This window comes from Anguilla anguilla, chromosome 5 (assembly GCF_013347855.1).
Source record: "Anguilla anguilla isolate fAngAng1 chromosome 5, fAngAng1.pri, whole genome shotgun sequence".
Taxonomy (NCBI): Eukaryota; Metazoa; Chordata; class Actinopteri; order Anguilliformes; family Anguillidae; genus Anguilla; species Anguilla anguilla.
In genome coordinates, this window is record NC_049205.1 from 4,401,243 (window position 1) to 4,408,491 (window position 7,249).

Below are 7,249 nucleotides of genomic sequence, written 5' to 3' on the forward strand. Positions count from 1 at the left end.
ATTTTACCTCAAGTATTAACATGCAACTTTTCTCCAATAAGACATGTTAAATTCATATTGTGATTTACAAAATCATACCAGAAGTCCCAGGTTAGAAACTTACGTGAAATTTGCTTGTGGGAAGGTGAAAGGACTTGCATTAGGTTGGATCAGCAATCCGTTCATCTGGAGGTTGAAGCAGAAATAAAGAGGTGAGTGAAAATGTTACAGCTGGACACTAATTTAGTACTGTCAGGGTCTCTGTAGAGAATGTTCTGGTCTACGATTAAAGTCTGTTTGTTGCTACTTTACTGTGCTGCGTGCGGACAGGCTAGGCTTACCAGCTTGTTGACCGAGTCCTGAATGCGCGCTTGCGTCTCCGTCCTGAGTGTAACATTCTCTGGAAAGGTCACGTCATTGATCTTGTAGGCCAGGCTCAAAGCGAAGGAATTATCTGATATCCCTGAAAAAGAAATGATTGGAAGGATATTCTTCAAAAACAAATTTGGGTTTGACTTTTTATTGTAACACGTCAAAGCATTCAGTTTGTATCACTGAGGTAACACCATCATCTGTAACGATGTCTCTGTATGAAGAATTCTCAACTTCAATAAATAATCTTTTGACAGAGTCACATTCTATAAAATGATAAAAAGATAATATAACATTGAATAATATTCTTGCTGCACTTTTTAAATAAGGTCCAATGAAAGTACTGAATTAAAGATGGCTGAAAAATGCAGAGGAACACTTGCAAAGACGGGGTGTGTGGATGTGTGACGTACGCTCATATGTGAGATTCTGCACCCTCACGGTATCATTCAGCCGGATTTCATCACCATTCAAGAAAGGACTGCCCTTTGCCAGAACATCACTCTCACTGGGGACGGTGTTGTTGGTGTGGAACACAAGTCGGACAAAGATAAACACTGGACCCACACTGCAGAAACGCATGGAGATGACATTAGGATTAGAAGTCCAGCAAACCACAGATTTGACAGAAATGATTTCACAAGGAAGACCCCAACACTAAAACGAAACATAAAGATGGAAACATACACTGTACGTGGAGCTGCTGTGGTGGTCACTGCTGGAGAATTCGTTGTGGCAATCACAGGGGAAGCTGTAGTGGTTGTAGGACCTTAAAGTACAGAAACAATGAGACACTGAAATGAACCAAGCAAGAGTGGTCAGTTCTCACAAAATGAGAAGGTCACTCTATCAAATACAATATCATGAATTGAACTACAGAAAGTCATGTTTTATGATGTAAGAACAGCATGATTTTCAGTATGAGATGATGGGTGCCAGGGGACACTTACCACTAACTGCCAGTATCGCAGCCAGGAAGTTGCTTGGTTGGTTGATGTCACCTTCCTGATAGACATACTCCTCATTCGCACCAATCTCATTGGGCAGGTGGCTGCAGGAAGACGTGAAAAGACAAAATTTAGGAGGTTTGCCCCGTGCTAATAAAATGCAACTTTTGTAGATTTTACCTCAAGTATTAACATGCAACTTTTCTCCAATAAGACATGTTAAATTCATATTGTGATTTACAAAATCATACCAGAAGTCCCAGGTTAGAAACTTACGTGAAATTTGCTTGTGGGAAGGTGAAAGGACTTGCATTAGGTTGGATCAGCAATCCGTTCATCTGGAGGTTGAAGCAGAAATAAAGAGGTGAGTGAAAATGTTACAGCTGGACACTAATTTAGTACTGTCAGGGTCTCTGTAGAGAATGTTCTGGTCTACGATTAAAGTCTGTTTGTTGCTACTTTACTGTGCTGCGTGCGGACAGGCTAGGCTTACCAGCTTGTTGACCGAGTCCTGAATGCGCGCTTGCGTCTCCGTCCTGAGTGTAACATTCTCTGGAAAGGTCACGTCATTGATCTTGTAGGCCAGGCTCAAAGCGAAGGAATTATCTGATAACCCTGAAAAAGAAATGATTGGAAGGATATTCTTCAAAAACAAATTTGGGTTTGACTTTTTATTGTAACACGTCAAAGCATTCAGTTTGTATCACTGAGGTAACACCATCATCTGTAACGATGTCTCTGTATGAAGAATTCTCAACTTCAATAAATAATCTTTTGACAGAGTCACATTCTATAAAATGATAAAAAGATAATATAACATTGAATAATATTCTTGCTGCACTTTTTAAATAAGGTCCAATGAAAGTACTGAATTAAAGATGGCTGAAAAATGCAGAGGAACACTTGCAAAGACGGGGTGTGTGGATGTGTGACGTACGCTCATATGTGAGATTCTGCACCCTCACGGTATCATTCAGCCGGATTTCATCACCATTCAAGAAAGGACTGCCCTTTGCCAGAACATCACTCTCACTGGGGACGGTGTTGTTGGTGTGGAACACAAGTCGGACAAAGATAAACACTGGACCCACACTGCAGAAACGCATGGAGATGACATTAGGATTAGAAGTCCAGCAAACCACAGATTTGACAGAAATGATTTCACAAGGAAGACCCCAACACTAAAACGAAACATAAAGATGGAAACATACACTGTACGTGGAGCTGCTGTGGTGGTCACTGCTGGAGAATTCGTTGTGGCAATCACAGGGGAAGCTGTAGTGGTTGTAGGACCTTAAAGTACAGAAACAATGAGACACTGAAATGAACCAAGCAAGAGTGGTCAGTTCTCACAAAATGAGAAGGTCACTCTATCAAATACAATATCATGAATTGAACTACAGAAAGTCATGTTTTATGATGTAAGAACAGCATGATTTTCAGTATGAGATGATGGGTGCCAGGGGACACTTACCACTAACTGCCAGTATCGCAGCCAGGAAGTTGCTTGGTTGGTTGATGTCACCTTCCTGATAGACATACTCCTCATTCGCACCAATCTCATTGGGCAGGTGGCTGCAGGAAGACGTGAAAAGACAAAATTTAGGAGGTTTGCCCCGTGCTAATCAAATGCAACTTTTGTAGATTTTACCTCAAGTATTAACATGCAACTTTTCTCCAATAAGACATGTTAAATTCATATTGTGATCTACAAAATCATGCCAGAAGTCCCAGGTTTGAAACTTACGTGAAATTTGCTTGCGGGAAGGTGAAAGGACTTGCATTAGGTTGGATCAGCAATCCGTTCATCTGGAGGTTGAAGCAGAAATAAAGAGGTGAGTGAAAATGTTACAGCTGGACACTATTTTAGTACTGTCAGGGTCTCTGTAGAGAATGTTCTGGTCTACGATTAAAGTCTGTTTGTTGCTACTTTACTGTGCTGCGTGCGGACAGGCTAGGCTTACCAGCTTGTTGACCGAGTCCTGAATGCGCGCTTGCGTCTCCGTCCTGAGTGTAACATTCTCTGGAAAGGTCACGTCATTGATCTTGTAGGCCAGTCTCAAAGCGAAGGAATTATCTGTTAGTCCTGAAAAAGAAATGATTGGAAGGAGATTCATTGAAACTCTTCAAAGCATCTGAGTTTTTGTCACTGAGGTTCAAATATTATTTGCCATCATGTGTAACGCTGTCTCTTTATGGAGAATTCTCAACATCATTAAATATGTTTTTCACTGAGTCATATTATATAAAATTATAAAAAGATAACATGGCATTGAATAATATTCTTGCTCCACTTTTTAAAAAGGTCCTATGAAAAGGCATGAGATTAAAGATGGCTGAAAGATGCCAAGGGACACTTGCAAAGACGGGGTGTGTGGATGTGTTACGTACGCTCATATGTGAGATTCTGCACCCGCACGGTATCATTCAACCGGATTTCATCACCATTCAAGAAAGGACTGCCCTGCGTGAGAACATCACTCTCACTGGGGACGGTGTTGTTGGTGTGGAACACAAGTCGGACAAAGATAAACACTGGACCCACACTGCAGAAACACATGGAGATAACATTAGGATTAGAATTCGTTCAAACTACAGGTTGGACAGAGAAATTGTTTCACTGGGAGGACCCCAACTCTAAAATCAAAAATAATAATGGAAACATACACTGTACTAGGAGCTGCTGTGGTGGTCACTGTTCCAGTGAATGTTGCTGCTTCTGACATTGGAGCAGCACTTCCTGTGGCTGGTTGAGATGTCGCTGTAGCAACAGATGAAGTTGTTGAAGATATTGAAGTATTTGTTCCAACAGTGACAGAGGTAGCTGTTGTCGTGGTCACTGTTCCAGAAAATGTTGGAAAGATTGGGGGTAGAACAATTGGTTGAGAAATTGTTGTAAGAACAGTTGTAGAGGATGCTGGCAAAATTGTTCCAGCAGTGACAGAGGCAGCAGCTGTTGTTGAATTTGTTACAACTGGAATGTCAGTAGCTGCTTTTGTTGAAGATGCAGGAGAATTTATTGTAGATGCCTGAGTGCTTGTTGTAGGAGCTACACTTGTTGCTGGAGCACTTATTATAGGAGCTTCTGTTGTACTTGTTGGCTTTCCTTCTGTGCTGGGAGGTGTGTTTGTAGCTGTTGCAGCGTTTGTTGTAGGGGTGTCAGTAATTGTGGAAGCACTTGTCGTACTTCGAGCTTCAGTTGTTTTGAGAGTGTTTGTTGAAGCAGATACAGTTGTAGCTGATGGATTGCTTGTTGTGGTGGCAGGCACATTTGTAGCTGTTGTAGCACTTGTACCAATCGGGGCCACAATTATTGTAGTATTACGTGTAGTACTTGGACCTTCAGTTGTTGATGAAGTGCTTGCAAGAGTAGCTTCGGGTGAGGTTGGAGCAACTGTGGTCTGGGCATTAGTAGTTGTTGGAACACTTGTAGCAGGTTGTAAGTCAGTTGTTGTTGGAGCGCTTGTACTCAGGGCATTGATTGATGTTGGATGCATTGTTATAGACAGGGCTTCAGATGTTGTTGAAGCACTTGTAATGGAGGCTGCAGGTGTTGTTGGAGCATTTGTTGTAGTTGGGGCCATAGTTGTTGTTGGTGGGCTTGTTGTGGTAGGGGCTGCAGTTGTTGTCAGAGCATTTGTTGTAGTTGGGGCAATAGTTGTGATTGCAAAGTTTGTTGTGGTAGGGGCTTCAGTTGTTGTTGGAGCACTTGTAGTTGGGGCCATAGTTGTTGTTGGTGGGCTTGTTGTGGTAGGGGCTGCAGTTGTTGTTGGAGCACTTGTTGTTGTTGCGGCTATAGTTGTTGTTAGTTGGTTTGTTGTGGTAGGGAATGCAGTTGTTGTTGGAGCACTTGTTGTAGTTGGGGCTATAGTTGTTGTTAGTGGGCTTGTTGTGGTAGGCGCTGCAGTTGTTGTTGGAGCACTTGTTGTTGGAGCACTTGTTGTAGTTGGGGCCATTGTTGTTGTTGGTGGGCTTGTTGTGGTTGGGGCTGCAGTTGTTGTTGGAGCACTTGTTGTAGTTGGGGTCATAGTTGTTGTTAGTGGGCTTGTTGTGGTAGGGGCTGCAGTTGTTGCTGGAGCACTTGTTGTAGTTGGGGCCATAGTTGTTGTTGGTGGGCTTGTTGTAGTAGGGGCTGTAGTTGTTGTTGGAGCACTTGTTGTAGTTGGGGCCATTGTTGTTGTTAGTGGGCTTGTTGTGGTAGGCGCTGCAGTTGTTGTTGGAGCACTTGTTGTAGTTGGGGCCATATTTGTTGTTGGTGGGCTTGTTGTGGTAGGGGCTGCAGTTGTTGTTGGAGCACTTGTTGTAGTTGGGGCCATAGTTGTTGTTGGTGGGCTTGTTGTAGTAGGGACTGCAGTTGTTGTTGGAGCACTTGTTGTAGTTGGGGCCATAGTTGTTGTTGGTGGGCTTGTTGTGGTAGGGGCTGCAGTTGTTGTCGGGGCATTTGTTGTAGTTGGGGCAATAGTTATGATTGCAAAGTTTGTTGTGGTAGGGGCTGCAGTTGTTGTTGGAGCACTTGTTGTAGTTGGGGCCATTGTTGTTGTTAGTGGGCTTGTTGTGGTAGGCGCTGCAGTTGTTGTTGGAGCACTTGTTGTTGTTGGGGCTATAGTTGTTGTTGGTTGGTTTGTTGTGGTAGGGAATGCAGTTGTTGTTGGAGCACTTGTTGTAGTTGGGGCCATAGTTGTTGTTGGTGGGCTTGTTGTGGTAGCGGCTGCAGTTGTTGTTGGAACACTTGTTGTAGTTGGGGCCATAGTTGTTCTTGGTGGGCTTGTTGTGGTAGGGGCTGCAGTTGTTGTTGGAGCACTTGTTGTAGTTGGGGCCATAGTTGTTGTTAGTGGGCTTGTTGTGGTAGGGGCTGCAGTTGTTGTTGGAGAACTTGTTGTAGTTGGGGCCATAGTTGTTGTTGGTGGGCTTGTTGTGGTAGGGGCTGCAGTTGTTGTTGGAGCACCTGTTGTAGTTGGGGCAATAGTTGTTGTTGGTGGGCTTGTTGTGGTAGGGGCTGCTGTTGTTGTTGGAGCACTTGTTGTAGTTGAGGCCATAGTTGTTGTTGGAGGGCTTGTTGTGGTAGGGGCTGCAGTTGTTGTTGGAGCACCTGTTGTAGTTGGGGCAATAGTTGTTGTTGGTGGGCTTGTTGTGGTAGGGGCTGCTGTTGTTGTTGGAGCACTTGTTGTAGTTGAGGCCATAGTTGTTGTTGGTAGGCTTGTTGTGGTAGGGGCTGCAGTTGTTGTTGGAGCACTTGTTGTAGTTGGGGCCATAGTTGTTGTTAGTGGGTTTGTTGTGGTAGGGGCTGCAGTTGTTGTTGGAGCACTTGTTGTAGTTGGGGCCATAGTTGTTGTTGGTGGGCTTGTTGTGGTAGGGGCTGCAGTTGTTGTTAGAGCACTTGTTGTAGTTGGGGCCATAGTTGTTGTTGGTTGGTTTGTTGTGGTAGGGGCTGCAGTTGTTGTTGGAGCACTTGTTGTAGTTGGGGCCATAGTTGTTGTTGGTGGGTTTTTGTGGTAGGGGACTTAGTTGTTGTTGGAGCACTTGTTGTTGTTGGGGCCATAGTTGTTGTTGTTGGTGGGCCTGTTGTCGTAGGGGCTTCAGTAGTTGTTGGAGCACCTGTTGTAGTTGGGGCAATAGTTGTTGTTGGTGGGCTTGTTGTGGTAGGGGCTGCTGTTGTTGTTGGAGCACTTGTTGTAGTTGGGGCCATAGTTGTTGTTGGTGGGCTTGTTGTGGTAGGGGCTGCAGTTGTTGTTAGAGCACTTGTTGTAGTTGGGGCCATAGTTGTTGTTGGTGGGCTTGTTGTGGTACGGGCTGCAGTTGTTGTTGGAGCACTTGTTGTAGTTGGGACCATAGTTGTTGTTGGTGGGTTTGTTGTGGTAAGGGCTGCAGTTGTTGTTGGAGCACTTGTTGTAGTTGGGGCCATAGTTGTTGTTGGTGGGCTTGTTGTGGTAGGGAATGCAGTTGTTGTTGGA